The sequence below is a fragment of the Bos indicus genome, chromosome 20, assembly GCF_029378745.1.
Source record: "Bos indicus isolate NIAB-ARS_2022 breed Sahiwal x Tharparkar chromosome 20, NIAB-ARS_B.indTharparkar_mat_pri_1.0, whole genome shotgun sequence".
Lineage (NCBI taxonomy): Eukaryota > Metazoa > Chordata > Mammalia > Artiodactyla > Bovidae > Bos > Bos indicus.
In genome coordinates this window covers 19,522,357-19,535,955 of record NC_091779.1, presented here as the reverse complement: position 1 = coordinate 19,535,955, position 13,599 = coordinate 19,522,357, and the positions used below count along the sequence as shown (strand labels likewise).

Sequence of the window (13,599 nt, the reverse complement as noted above, 5' to 3'; positions counted from 1 at the left end):
ACATTATGAATTTAATTTGCCTTACAACTGTTGGTTGTAAATGCATAGTTCTCCAGAAGTGCATTTTAAAAATTGTTTCATATAAAAACAAAGTTTATGCTCTCAATGTATAGCAATATATTTTGACAATTCTCTGGTTAAATATTCACAAACATATATGTTAGTGTTGACACTGTGATGGGCTTTGTACATTTCTTACCAAAAGTGATAAAACTTGTAAGCCATATATTTCACAAGTCTGCTTGTTCAGCCCTTCCTACACACTGCTCAGAGCTCAGCATCTCCACAGACTGGAGGAAGAATGGAAGTTTTCACCAGGTTCAGCAAATTACATAAATCGCACATGACAAAAAATTGTTAGTATAGAACTAGTATTACGTATCATTTTTGCAGAATAATTTATAGGTTAACATTGGTAAACTAAGGTCAGTATTATCAAAACATTAATCAAAACTTTATCTGTAGCTAATAAGATTATTATACTTAAAACTATGAACTTAGATATGCTGAATACGTAAGTCATGCTGTAATTTCCTATCATTCTCTTGTATATTATTTGTAAATATACATTTACAAATTTTATTTTTGAAGTTGGGGAATCTCAATATTTTTTAATAAAGAAAACAGTGATTTCAAATACATTTATACCAGTATAAAATATACCTTTATTATAAAATATGCAGGTATCCTGACACACTTCAAAGAACTAAAACCTGTCTTAAGATGTATATTCTACCACATCAATTATACATGCGGGCAATAACTTCAATTAAAACTGAAGAAGGTCGGAGGTGAGGGTTTACAGAGAAAAAGTATTTTTAATTCTTTTAATTATGGACTACTTTAAGAAAGCATTCAGAAGGAAAAGGTTGAAGCATAACATTATACAAATGTGTTCACATTAAGAAACTCAATATGCTATAAATAAAGATTTGAATTAAAATTCATTTAGGAAACAATCTGCTTGAAAAGGTTGTTGAATGGAACTACTAAACATATAACTTATTAATACAATTTTATTTTTATACATCTTTACAGGAAGAGATAGATGTAAAATGAAGTACAACTAAATCAGTGATTTTTAACCTGCAATCAGTACCCGGTAATGGTAACATGTATATGGCACTTGTACCCCTAAAATTAAAGGCAAATTCTTTGTGTGATTATGACTATATGAATAGGTTCCACAAGAGTGTTGCTATATCTCACTGGATGTTTAGAGGATTCCAGAACCCCTAAAAGAGTTAAAAAAAAAAAAACAACCCATAAACTTAACCTATTTTGTTTTTCAACTTGAAAAGAGCAATTTCATTGGTAAGAACAAAGAAAAGAAATGAACTTCTAAATGTGATAGCGATGTCCCAGTTCTACCCACGCATCACAAGATAGGGAGAAAAATAAATTCCAAGATTATTTTGATAATTTCAAGGAACAAAGTGCTCAGGAGACATATTCACTGAACAATTCCCAAAGTGCTCATGTGTGAGAAATGTGAAAATTCTAAAAATACTGTTCAGTGACATCTCGATAGTTCTTCAAAGTACCAGACTAAAAACCACAGTCCTTTTCCAAGACAGTCTCAAATATGACTACATGTTACCTCTACGTGCTCAAAATCATTATATGAGAATTGTAAATACTCTTTGAGCCTAGGGATACTTCAGTAACCAAAATACTATGAAATATGAGTTTTCAAATTCATTAAAGGACAAAAAGGATGATTAACCATTTATTTTAAGGTTATAAAATGTACCTTCAATATTAATGACACGGGCAGTAAGTGACAGCAACATTAGGCCTGATACTGAAAGAAAGTCTTCTTGTGAAGTCTGCTGACCAAACCATAAAAAAGGTGAGGCATGAGCATGGGATTTCTCAAAAACCTCTGCCATTAGAGGAATTATGCATCTTGGATATTCAACTCCAAACAGATGTGTTTAATGGAGGACACGATGGCTGTGTTTGGTTGTATTTTCAAGGCAAAAAGAAATCATTAAAAATATTTTGGGTCTCTCCAGTGACATGTGATACCAAGAGGAGGTGATAGGAAACCAGAATGCCTTAGCACAAAAAATACTTTCCTCAAAATGAGTTGTGAGCAACATGGAAAGAGCTGGTGACTTCAGTTGACTTTCCCTCTTGAAAAGGTCATTTTAGGCATCAGGAATGTTCTGAGAGGGATTTCTATGCTACGTGGGAATTTGGGTTCTTGTATGTAGGGAAATCCCTGTCTCTAAATTAAATTCATTTTTTACAAATATTTGTTTACGTTTATTTATTTGGCTCCACCGGCTCTTAGGTGTGGCATGCGAGATCTTCGTTTCTGCATGTGAGATCTAGTTTCCTGACCCGGGATCGAACCCAGGCCCCCTGCACTGGGAATGCAGAGTCTGAACTGTCAGACCATCAGGGAAGTCTAGTTAAATTCTGTGATTCCTGATTTATTAAGAATAATTGCTTGCCACTGCAGAGGACACAGCCTGATAGTAGGGCAGCTACCTAAACACGGCCTTTAATAGCAATCAGTGAAGGCTAAACGGGAGGCAAAGGACCAGAGGTGTCAGGCAGAATAAGCTGTACACAAAATACAAAATTGTATTGCCAGATGCATTAGTGAATTTTAAACCATAGCTCAATTCTAATTCTTCTTCTCTAAGGAGAAATGAGTAAAAAACTAAAGCTTTTTTAAGGCAAAAGCCTGAATCCAAAGCATTCTCATACTCTGGAAACGCGTTCGCATGTAGAAGTGTGAGCAAACGGGAGGTCTTAGAAGTGATAAAGAAAAAGACATCAGCAGGGGTAAAGTAGTGAACAGGCCTTCAAGATAAGGATAAGTAATTTGAGATCGGTTAGCAAAGCAATTGGGAACCAGTAAGAAGAACTGAAATGATGAGTAATGAAAGTTAGAAGATTAGAAAAGCTAGACAGATTACTTTGGGAGGCAGGGTTTTGAAATGATTCAAGAGTGTAATGGCCAGAGGGGAGATTGCAGAATTGAGATAGGAAACCAAAAGACAGGGATGGATAGAGCTATTCCTGAATCAGGAGTAATACGCCCATGAAGATGGAGGAGGGCTGTTTGTAAACAACAAAAAAATAAAAATAAAAATGAGGCCTTTATTAAAGTTTGGGCATCTTATAGTGCTCCAGAAGGCACATTTATGTGCCATTTGCTTGGCATCTATTAGGACATGTTTGTTGCATAAATGAAGAAACACATAGTTCCAATCTTACATAAAATAATCATTTAAAACCATCACTTTGAGAAACAAAAGTGATGACCATTAGATAAGAAAATGTTGACAGTTTATTTTATAGAGTTTCTTTTAAAGAACTGCTTAGACTTTGGTCTACAAGTTGAAGAGCCTCAATGTTAAAGTCTGTTTTAAACAAACTACTTTGAATTTGTTCTTGATGTACAGGAGCTTTTACAAGAAAAATACAGCCAATCTAACACTGCAAACAACATGTAATTTTAAAGAAGAAAAAATCCAGAGCTTTTCCCTCCCCTACTTTTTCAAATTAGAGACAGCGACATGATGGACAGGGAAGCCTGGCGTGCTACAGTCCATGGGGTCGCATGACTAAGCAGTTGAACTGAACTGAACTGAATATGATTTTTACTCATATGTTTTCAGAACTAAGAGGCACAAGTTAGAAGAATGGTTCATTTAAGACACTTTTCCTTTTTGTAAATCTAACACTTATGGTTGTTGATAAAATAACCATTCTTTTAGTCACCAAAAGGCTTCAGTATTTGTTCTAATTTTCCTCTCCTTTTGATTAATACAAATTATGTCTGGAGGAAATTAATTCTAAGAGTTAATGGAATAAGGTGGCTGAAGATGCAGAAATCACACAAAGATGAGTTATCTTTGTGTGTCTTCAAGTGCTAAATTTGTATTGTGCTGTATAACCAGCAATGACAACTCTCTTAAACTGACTGAGGGGTGATCTTTAAAAAAATCATGAAAATTTTAAAAGAGGTCACAGCCTTTAGCTCCACTCTTAGCGAGTATTTAAGTGACAGGTCTAAGTGCCATGAAAACAAATATTGAAAATAACTTTAAAGACCTAAGAACTTTTCCAGTTAGTAGTTTCTATACTATTTTAATGGTGAAGTTGTCTTATCATAATGCCTTGCTAAAAAGCACATAATAAACAATATCATTCTGTTGCCAATTCAATATACTGATTTTTTTTTCCAGTATACTGATTTTATATATCCATTCACCAACTTCTCCAGCGTTTGCTAATTTCTGGTGCTTCAAAAGTCATACAATAGGTTAAAAAAAATCCAAAAAATAAAACTGAATAGTTGAAACAATGCAGCCCAAATAAACATGATGCAAACTTTATAAAATGAAATTTTTACATGTTGGTTATGATTTTTTTATTTTATAAAAATAATGGTTAAAATGAGAAAAAAAATCTTTTCAAACCAATATACTGTTTCATTTGCTATCAACTTCTAATACAGATAAGAAAAATCTTTGAAGTCATAGTTAATGGACACTCAATAAATATGCTTCTTTTTTTCTTCAAAACAAAGGAAAAAATAATTTTATCTGTACTTTCCTCCTGACATTCCATCTAGCTGTCAGGATGCTGCTGCTACTGCTGCTAAGTCACTTCAGTCGTGTCCCATTCTGTGCAACCCCATAGACGGCAGCCCACCAGGCTCCCCTGTCCCTGGGATTCTCCAGGCAAGAACACTGGAGTGGGTTGCCATTTCCTTCTCCAATGCATGAAAGTGAAAAGTGAAAGTGAAGTTGCTCAGTCGTGTTCGACTCTTAGCGACCCCATGGACTGCAGCCCACCAGGCTCCTCCATCCATGGGATTTTCCAGGCAAGAGTACTGGAGTGGGGTGCCATTGCCTTCTCCGGTCAGGATGCTAGTATAATGTATATAGGAACTGTCACAAGAGGTCCTTGGGTCATCAGATATATGAAGCTAACTTTTCCATAGAAAACTAAAATGATTGTTCAGTGGTCTTGACATTAAAAGAACAGTTGGACTTATAAAAATGATTATTTGTTTTCCTTCCTCCTGATAACTCACAGCCTAGTCCTTTATTTTTGGAAAAACACTGGGTTAGGGAGAGAAAGAAGGAAATGAAGGAATGAAAGAAGCAAACAGTCTATCAGACAAGGCATTTCCCAGTGCCTCCTGGTTCCAAAATACCTCATCATTCCTAGTGGATTCTGCTATGAGAACTCCTTCAGGAATGAATGACTCATTTCCCCAGGTTTAGGAAGGGCTTTCAGCTGTCAGCTCTCTTTGTGAATTGTGTCAGCTAAGGAGGGTCACCTTGTCCAAGCATCTAGTATCAAGTAAACAAGAGAGTATAGAGGTCCAGTCAGGAGTTGTTTAGGACAATTCTGAGGCCCCATCTCAGCTTCTGGACTCTCTGCTGGGTCTGCTGAGGCCTTTTTTCAAGGCTGCATTGCAGACCAATTTGTCCTTCTACCTTTTCTCCAGGTCTGCTTTCTTCCCTTCCCTTCCATGGTCCCGAAATTCTCTTTCTCAGAATCTGCTTCTCTGCTTCCGAATCTGTGAACCAATCATTTTTGAACATTGTGGGCATACAGTTAGTCCCTGCCTCGGACCACGCATTCTTTATTAAGAGTTGGCTCTTTAACTCTGAAAGTCACTGAAAAAAATAAACCCTGGAAGCCTTTCCAGCTCTCCATTTATTTTCCATTCTGCCATCTCCATGGACAGGCCACATAAGCACCACACTGACACATTCCAGCCTGGACTCTGTTTGCACAAATGTTTGTGCTGTAAGCTCACGGTCTGTAATGACAAGCACACTGAGTACACTGCGAGAACTCCCTCCTGCAAAACACATGAGACTCTTACAGCTAATACTGGTATCTATTTCAGGTAGATATCGATGCAAATGTAATTAAGATGTGTACACGTCACTGTGGCTTTTTAACTTCCTTATGACCGTGTATTTGATAGTAGAGATCTCAGGACTTTACTCTCTACTCATTTATTTTCTCCCAGAAGACAAATTATTAATATAAAACCTTGATTCCTCAGTCATTCTTTAAATCTCAACACTTCGATTAATTGGACATCAGCAAACACTCATTTTTAAATATAACAATTCAAAACTGACTGTATGCTCTTTTTTTAATTACAAATTTCATCATGGAAACTATCAGAGGTATAAATGCAGTTAATGTGAGACTCACAAACAAGAGATGCTGAATTCTCTTATCTGTTACCCAGTGATTCATTCTGTTCGAGGAAGCAATCTTAAATAGTGTTGCAAGGTACATAAATGCCACTTATCTGGCTCTGCTTATTCAAAACAAATTCATGGATATTTAATCATAGTTATTAGAATTGAACTGTTACATTCCAGAAACATTTTAATGCAAAATAAATACACTTTTTAGAAATATCAGTTTTTAAAAGTGAAAGATATCATCCCACCTTTCAAAACTGAAAGTAATAAAATATAGCTATTGGTAAGATTTGCATAGCGGCATACTGAGCTGACTATTCTTTAATTGAATGTTAAGCAAAAAAAAAAGGGTTTTAAAAAAGCAATGATTATATGTGAGAATATAATATGAGTATACATTTTAATCCTAAGAGATCATCCAAAATCATGGTGAATGTGATATTTGTATGTGGAAGTGGAATGAGGTGGAAATGTAAGATTAGGAGCAGAACATACTACTCTGTAGGTCTGGAGACACAGTCAGAAGTACAGAAAGAGCAAAGAATGAGGACATTCATACCTAAAAATCTTCCTGTTAGCAATTAGGCCACAGAAGATTCACTCTAACACCACACTCTACCCAGTCATGGCTAAGAAAGTACTTCAAAACCATGGAAGCAAGAAAACAGTTACTTCAAATGCACATTCAAATATAATTCTGAATTAATAAATTCTAAATTAACAAATTAATTGCTCAAGCAATTTATGGGGAAAAAATAGAGAAGAAAGGGAGGGAGGGAGGAGAGGAGAAGGAAGAAGGGGAGGGTAAGAGGAGAGGATAGGAGGAGAAAAGAGAATGAGTCTCACACAGCATTTTTCAGTGCCCACAGGTTCCAGGATATACTGCCCTATACTAAAAAGCTGACAGTTGCTCATCCATCCCCTATTGGTCATTCACCCCTGATAAAGGCACCAGCTTACAGGCTGACTCTGTGGTCTGGAATGCCTCCTAGTCTATCTGTCAAGGAGGGTGAGGCCTGGTGTCTCCCAGGCCTATTGGCACAAAAACGGGGAGGGTTCACTTCTTAGGAAAATTGTTCATATTTTTTTAACAATTTTGTAAAAATATAATTCAAAGACCACGTAATTCATGGATCTAAAGTATACAATTCAATGACTTTTAATATATTCACAGGGTTGTACACCCAAACATAGTTTTAGAACATTTCATTACCAACCAAAAGAAATCTCTCACCCCTCAGCCATCTACCTCCAATCCCTCATGCCCCTCACCTCCAACCTTTCAATAATAATATATTCCTGTCTCTATAGATTTGCCTATTATGAACCTTTCATATGAATGGGATCAGGTAATATACTATTCTGGCTTCTTTCACACGTTTTCAAGGTTCATCCATAAAACAGCATGTATTAATACTGAATAACTTCATTTTACTGATTTATCACATTTATTTATCCATTCATCAGTTTTTGGACATTTGGAAAGTTTCTACTTTTATGCTATTATAAATGATTTTGCTATGAACATTCCTTTACAAGTTTTTGACAGAACATGTTGCCAATTCTTTGGGGGTATATACACAGGAGCAGAATTGCCGGATCACATTCTATGCTTAACTACTTGAGAAATGACTGTTCTATATCATTTTCATCCATTCTCATATACCTAAAAAATAAAAATCTGAAATAGTCAATGCAAAATCCTTCTATTATGGTAGAGTTTGCTGCCCCACACACCTTAGAGCAAAGCTCCTAGTTAAAATGGCCTTTGTTGTTCCATGAATGAACACTGTTAAGTGTTTAATGAGATGGTTGGATAAAATCATTGATTCAATGGACATGAACTTGGGCAAACTCTGGGAGACAGTGAGGGACTGGAGGCCTGGGGTGCTGCAGTCCAGGAGGCCACAAAGAGTCAGACACGACTTAGCGACTGAACAAGAAGTGTTTAATATCCCAGACATTCTCTAGACATGGAATTATAACAGCATATGTCTTTCTTCTTTTCGAGACAGCATACCATATATTACCAATGATAACTAACTTAAAACATTCCTATTGATATATTTCCTATTATAACCCCTTGAATGTTATATTGTTGTCTGGAAATTCAATATAAAACATGTTGGGAAATAACATCATTACCAGTAAAAATAGGCAATACCTTATATTCATGTCGTATTTTCCAGTTTATCAGTCACTTCAACCTAAAATTATTCATTTAACCTTCATAGCATTTAAAAGACCTTTCCCCCAGACATGAGAAAACTAAGATTCAAACAGGTTAAGCTGCTTTCAAATATTAAATAGATAGTTACAGAGTTGGGTAGGACTTGACCCCAAGACTCCAAAGTTCAAGTCAAGAACACTTTCAGCTACAACTATTCTAGTAAAAGGTGGGCTCTCAACTATGTCCCTATGTCCCCAGGTTTCTACTCGTCTTTCCTTTCTATAACCCCACCTCCCACACACCACACACAATAATCGTACTACACTCTCAGTTCACATACAACACAACACACATACACACAGAACACAGACATATATATATACGCCTCACACACACACACTCACCTCACAAGCACACAGAACACATTCACACACACATAGATACAGCTCACATACAAGGCACACACATAAACTTCACAGAACAATACTCATGCATACACTCTCTACACATAATACACTCAGATAAAAATCTGATGCACATGAAATTCATATGTACACAGACCACACGCAGACCTTTCACACATTTATACCTCTCACCTACATACACAAGGGAAGAAAAGTTTGTGAATGTGAAGCATCAGATTACAAGGCGCTGGGCCAAGTTCTCTAGGGAAGGGACTCGGTGTGATGAGGGGACCTGCTGCATTCTCTCTTAGCCTTCCTTCCTCCAGGACTGGCCTGTAACTAGAGTCAAGGTGTGCCATCTCTTGCTAGAAAGCCCTTCTCAAGTCCACGTGATGCATGGCTGACAAGAAAGTGATTAGAGTCAAAGACTTGGAGATGGGATTTGAGGGCAGTAGGCATCCCTGCCTCAAATCTAAACTGTATGTAGGGTGCAAACAGCTGAAACATATATTGACAGGTTTATCTATCACTATAGTGAAATTTATCACTATATACTTCACCAAATGCATATAGGAGAGGATTCTGACATTTCTAAGTCCTTAGCCATAATACCATCATTAGTTGTGAGAACTCTAGATGTTTCTCAACCTCAGGGTCTTGATTATGATAATAACAGAACCTATTTCCTATAGCTTTTGTAAGTTCTAGGAGCAAATGCTTCACATAAAGTGCTAAGTATATGGTAAGAATTCAATAAATGGTATCTCTGCTACCAATGGGGTGTCCCTGGTTGTTCAGCAGTAAAGAATCCACCAGTCCATGCAGGAGACATGGGTTCGATCCCTGGGTCGGGAAGATCACCTGGAGAAGGAAATGGCCACCCATTCCAGTATTCTTGCCTGGGAAATCCCATGGACAGAGGAGCTTAGCTGGCTACAGTCCGTGGAAGAGTTGGACACTACTTAGCAAAGAGTCTGACACGACTTAGTGATTAAATAACAGCTACTGCTACCATTATGGAGAAGGCAATGGCACCCCACTCCAGTACTCTTGCCTGGAAAATCCCACGGACGGAGGAGCCTGGTAGGCTGCAGTCCATGGGGTCACGAAGAGTCAGACACGACTGAGCGACTTCACTTTCATTTTTTACTTTCATGCATTGGAAAAGGAAATGGCAACCCACTCCAGTGTTCTTGCCTGGAGAATCCCAGGGATGGGGGAGCCTGATGGGCTGCCGTCTACGGGGTCACACAGAGTCGGACACGACTGAAGTGACTTAGCAGCAGCAGCAGCAACAGCTACCATTATTATTATTCTCATTTTCACAAAATATTGGGTTGGCCAAAAAGTATGTTCAAGTTTTTCCAGTACACCATATGGAAATATCCAAACGAACTTTTTGATCAGCCTAATATATACTCAAATTGTAGTCACAGCATAATTTTTTTTGAGATATTTAAAAAACAAATTAGAAAAGAAAAACTGAAAAACAGACTATCTGGAAGCAGTATCTCTATAAGAAATATAACCACTTGCTACATTATGAATAACTACCATGAATAATAATAGTTTTTTGCTATTATAATTGATGGAATTGAAGAATGTCTCAGAAAGTGCAATTATTTATTTTTTACAATTGCTAGCAAAATTGAAAATCTGAGGAATCAAACAATTCTATACATGCCTAGTGATTTTTTCTCCATTTTGCCAATGAGTGGACTTTTTAATATCATCATCACACTACAGGTACACCTGTGTCATACTCTCCAAACCTTTAAAATGAATTTCTATCACTGAACAAACAAAAGTTTTAGGTTAAATTTCTAATGAAAAATAAATTTCATCATTTGTTTTCTAAAAAATACCAGCAGCTCTGCATTTTTCCTATAAGTTTACAGTATGTATATCACATATATATATCATATATATATACATAATGTTTAATGTGTATGTATGCTATCTAATTATTTTTAACTTAACAAGGATGGGATTTTAGGTGCTAATCTATTGGTATTTTGATTTATGCAGACTATTACTCAGTAACATCGTCTGCATTCTTTAACTGGTACACACAGGTCATTAGCTCATAGCAGTAGATTTATAAAATAAATGCAAGGATACACAAATCATTTTCATGCCTAAGAGTGCTGATATACTTTATATATTATAATAAGGCTTTTTCTGAATTACACTTTTAATATATAATCACTGTTTAATATCATGAAATCTGAATTTATGCAGTATTTTGTGTTGCCCTGCTTTAGAAATTAATATAGCCCTTACCATAACTAATATGGAAACATTTGAATTTATTACATAAAATACATATTGGCTTTAAACTCCCTAGGCATCCTTATAAGTAGGTTTCTGGGAAATTTTGTTCTTTGCAGGAGAGTGAGTCTTCTAACTGCCCATGTTTTGATGCATATGGAATATAAGGATGCACATGGTGGTTCAGACCATGCCCTGCACACTGGACCAAAAGGCTGGCCCTTTGATGGGTGAGAAAGAGCATGCTAAGTTTCCTCCTAGTTTGTTGAATTAGAATCAACATATAAAAAGAATAATTACAAATGACACTTATCAAAAATAAAATTTAAAAAAACCCCACTGTGTGTTTATTCTATGCTTGGTAGAGTGATAATCAATTTTTAAATACATAAGTTCATTTAATTCTTAAAAAATTATATGAGAGTTATCATTACTATTGTTTTTGTTTAGTCGCTGAGTCATGTCTGACTCTTTGTGACCCCGCAGACTGCAGCCCACCCCCAGGCTCCTCTGTCCATGGGATTTTCCAGGCAAGAATACTGGAGTGGGTTGCCATTTTGTTCTCCGAGGGCTCTTTCCAACCCAGGGACTGAACTCACGTCTCCTGCATTGGAGTCATATTCTTTACCACTGAGCCACCAGGGAAGCCCTCTCATTGCTGTACCTAAAGAAAGGAAGGAAAACGTGAAGCTTATTAAAATATTACTTACTAATGCAAGCGTTAGTCCTGGGTGCCGAGGTCCTCATGTCTGTTGAATTCAAACCCCAAACTTTGAAATGGACTCTGTACCACCTACTTACAAGCTGGACAGCTAGTTTCACAAATAGGCCACCTGGTATCTCATGTTGTCTGAATGACTCCAGAAATTCATAATTATAAATGATAGAGCCTAAGATTTTCTTTTACTGCATGGTGTGAAAAATATCTTTATACTTTCTTTAGACAATTTTGATGCAACTTAAATATTTTAAGGCCAAGCTCTCACTTTTCAATATAAAGCTACAAATTCAAGAGATCTCTAAGCTAGGAAGGTATGTGTTTGAGTCAGTAAATAAAAACTTTCGCAAATTTCAAACACACGTGTGATGGGAGAAATTGCTTAGAGTGACTCACTTAGGGAGGTGAACAAACTTACTGGTTCCCCATTGGCAAACATAAGGTAAATACGGCAAACCTTTCTTTCCAAGAACTAAAAGAGAACTTTGAACAGAAGGGAAACAAAGCCCTAAAATCATTCCATTACACAAGAAGAAGAAGAAGCCAGGCAGAAAAATCTTTTAAATACACGTAGTTAGGAACAGTGTTAGTACAGAAGAATGTAATTGCATTTTGGTTTCTTCTAACAACAAACTCAGTGGGGCAAACTATGATGAAAGCTAAATCCACAATTGAGAAAAGCTTTTCTTTTCAAAGTGCAGCCTCTGGGTCTTTCCAGTAATAATGCTATGAGAGAAGAGATTAAGTCTTAACAGGTAAGGATGGTCTATTCAAAAATACTGTTTCTATTTAGTACTTTGTTGTAGCTGTGCCCTTTCTGTGACATGCTGTTCTTCTACACTACCTAACAGTCACACAGAACTGCCTGAAGAATTTTAACCGTATTTGGAATAAGCCATTTCTTATAATGCCTCCTATCTTACCCATCAAAGGGGCAGACTTCTGCTTCAGTGTACAGGGTGTGGTCCGAACCATGCTCTGCATCCGTGGGTTTCATATGCATCAAGACAGAGAGAGTGAGAGGACTCCCATTCTTTTGCAAGTGTCTTGTGAAAACCTTGATTTTTTAAAAGAATCATTGAATTATGTCAATAAAATACCAATAAATTTTTTAAAAAACATAAAATTAGTAATGTTTGCATTTCAACTCTTTGATAATACATATTAATATTTCTTTATCTTAGAGGTGATAGTATTTTATTCTAATGAAGTCTTTCTGTCCAATATTTGGCAAGCAGAACTCATTCTTACCAATTTGGGCTTCAGAAAAAAAGCTTATCCTTTTCAATTGTTCTTTAGTTTTTGTAGAAATTGTATTTAAAGCCACTGACTTTATCTTCTCTCCCATAAGGACAAATGACTCCAAGAATTATATTGTGCTAATTTTTCTCTCCAATTTCCTCTATAAACTTCAAAAGTAATTTATTTTCCAAAATTGAAGAGCCACTTGATCAGAGAGCAGGTGCTATTCTAGAGTCACTAAAAGGGGTTGTACATTTGTCTTTTTATTTATTTTTAAATTTTTTTTCATTTGCCTTTTTAAAAATCAGCATTGTGACTGTTTTTATACAAAGCTCTGTGTTCTAGGATATCTAGGCTCCAAATTTCAGGGATAGAGAATACTACCTAGGAAAACAAGATGCTTCAATGGAATTACAGAGCTACTTTAAAATTTTGACCTCTGGATTCTGTTTAATGTAGGGCTGATATTCAATAAGGCTGAATGAATTACTGAAACATGCCTCAAAGTCATATGAATGGTATAAAAGCTGTTGAAATAGTAATCAAAGCAAGTTATCTCAAATTCTGAATCTTATAACTAAATTCACCAGG

General features: G+C 36.2%; 1 protein-coding gene across 14 annotated transcripts in view; it reads right to left on the bottom strand.

Moving 5' to 3' along the window:
* PDE4D (phosphodiesterase 4D) overlaps positions 1 to 13,599 on the bottom strand; it is a 1,602,952-nt gene that overhangs the window by 678,588 nt on the left and 910,765 nt on the right. Inside the window, exon 1 of one of the 14 annotated variants that reach the window (XM_070774948.1) lies at positions 11,759 to 12,294. The exons of the other annotated variants lie outside the window; for them this stretch is intronic. The gene's annotated coding sequence lies outside the window, so the exon portion shown is untranslated. Of the gene's footprint in view, positions 1 to 11,758; positions 12,295 to 13,599 lie in introns of those variants that run through there. 14 annotated transcript variants of the gene reach the window in all.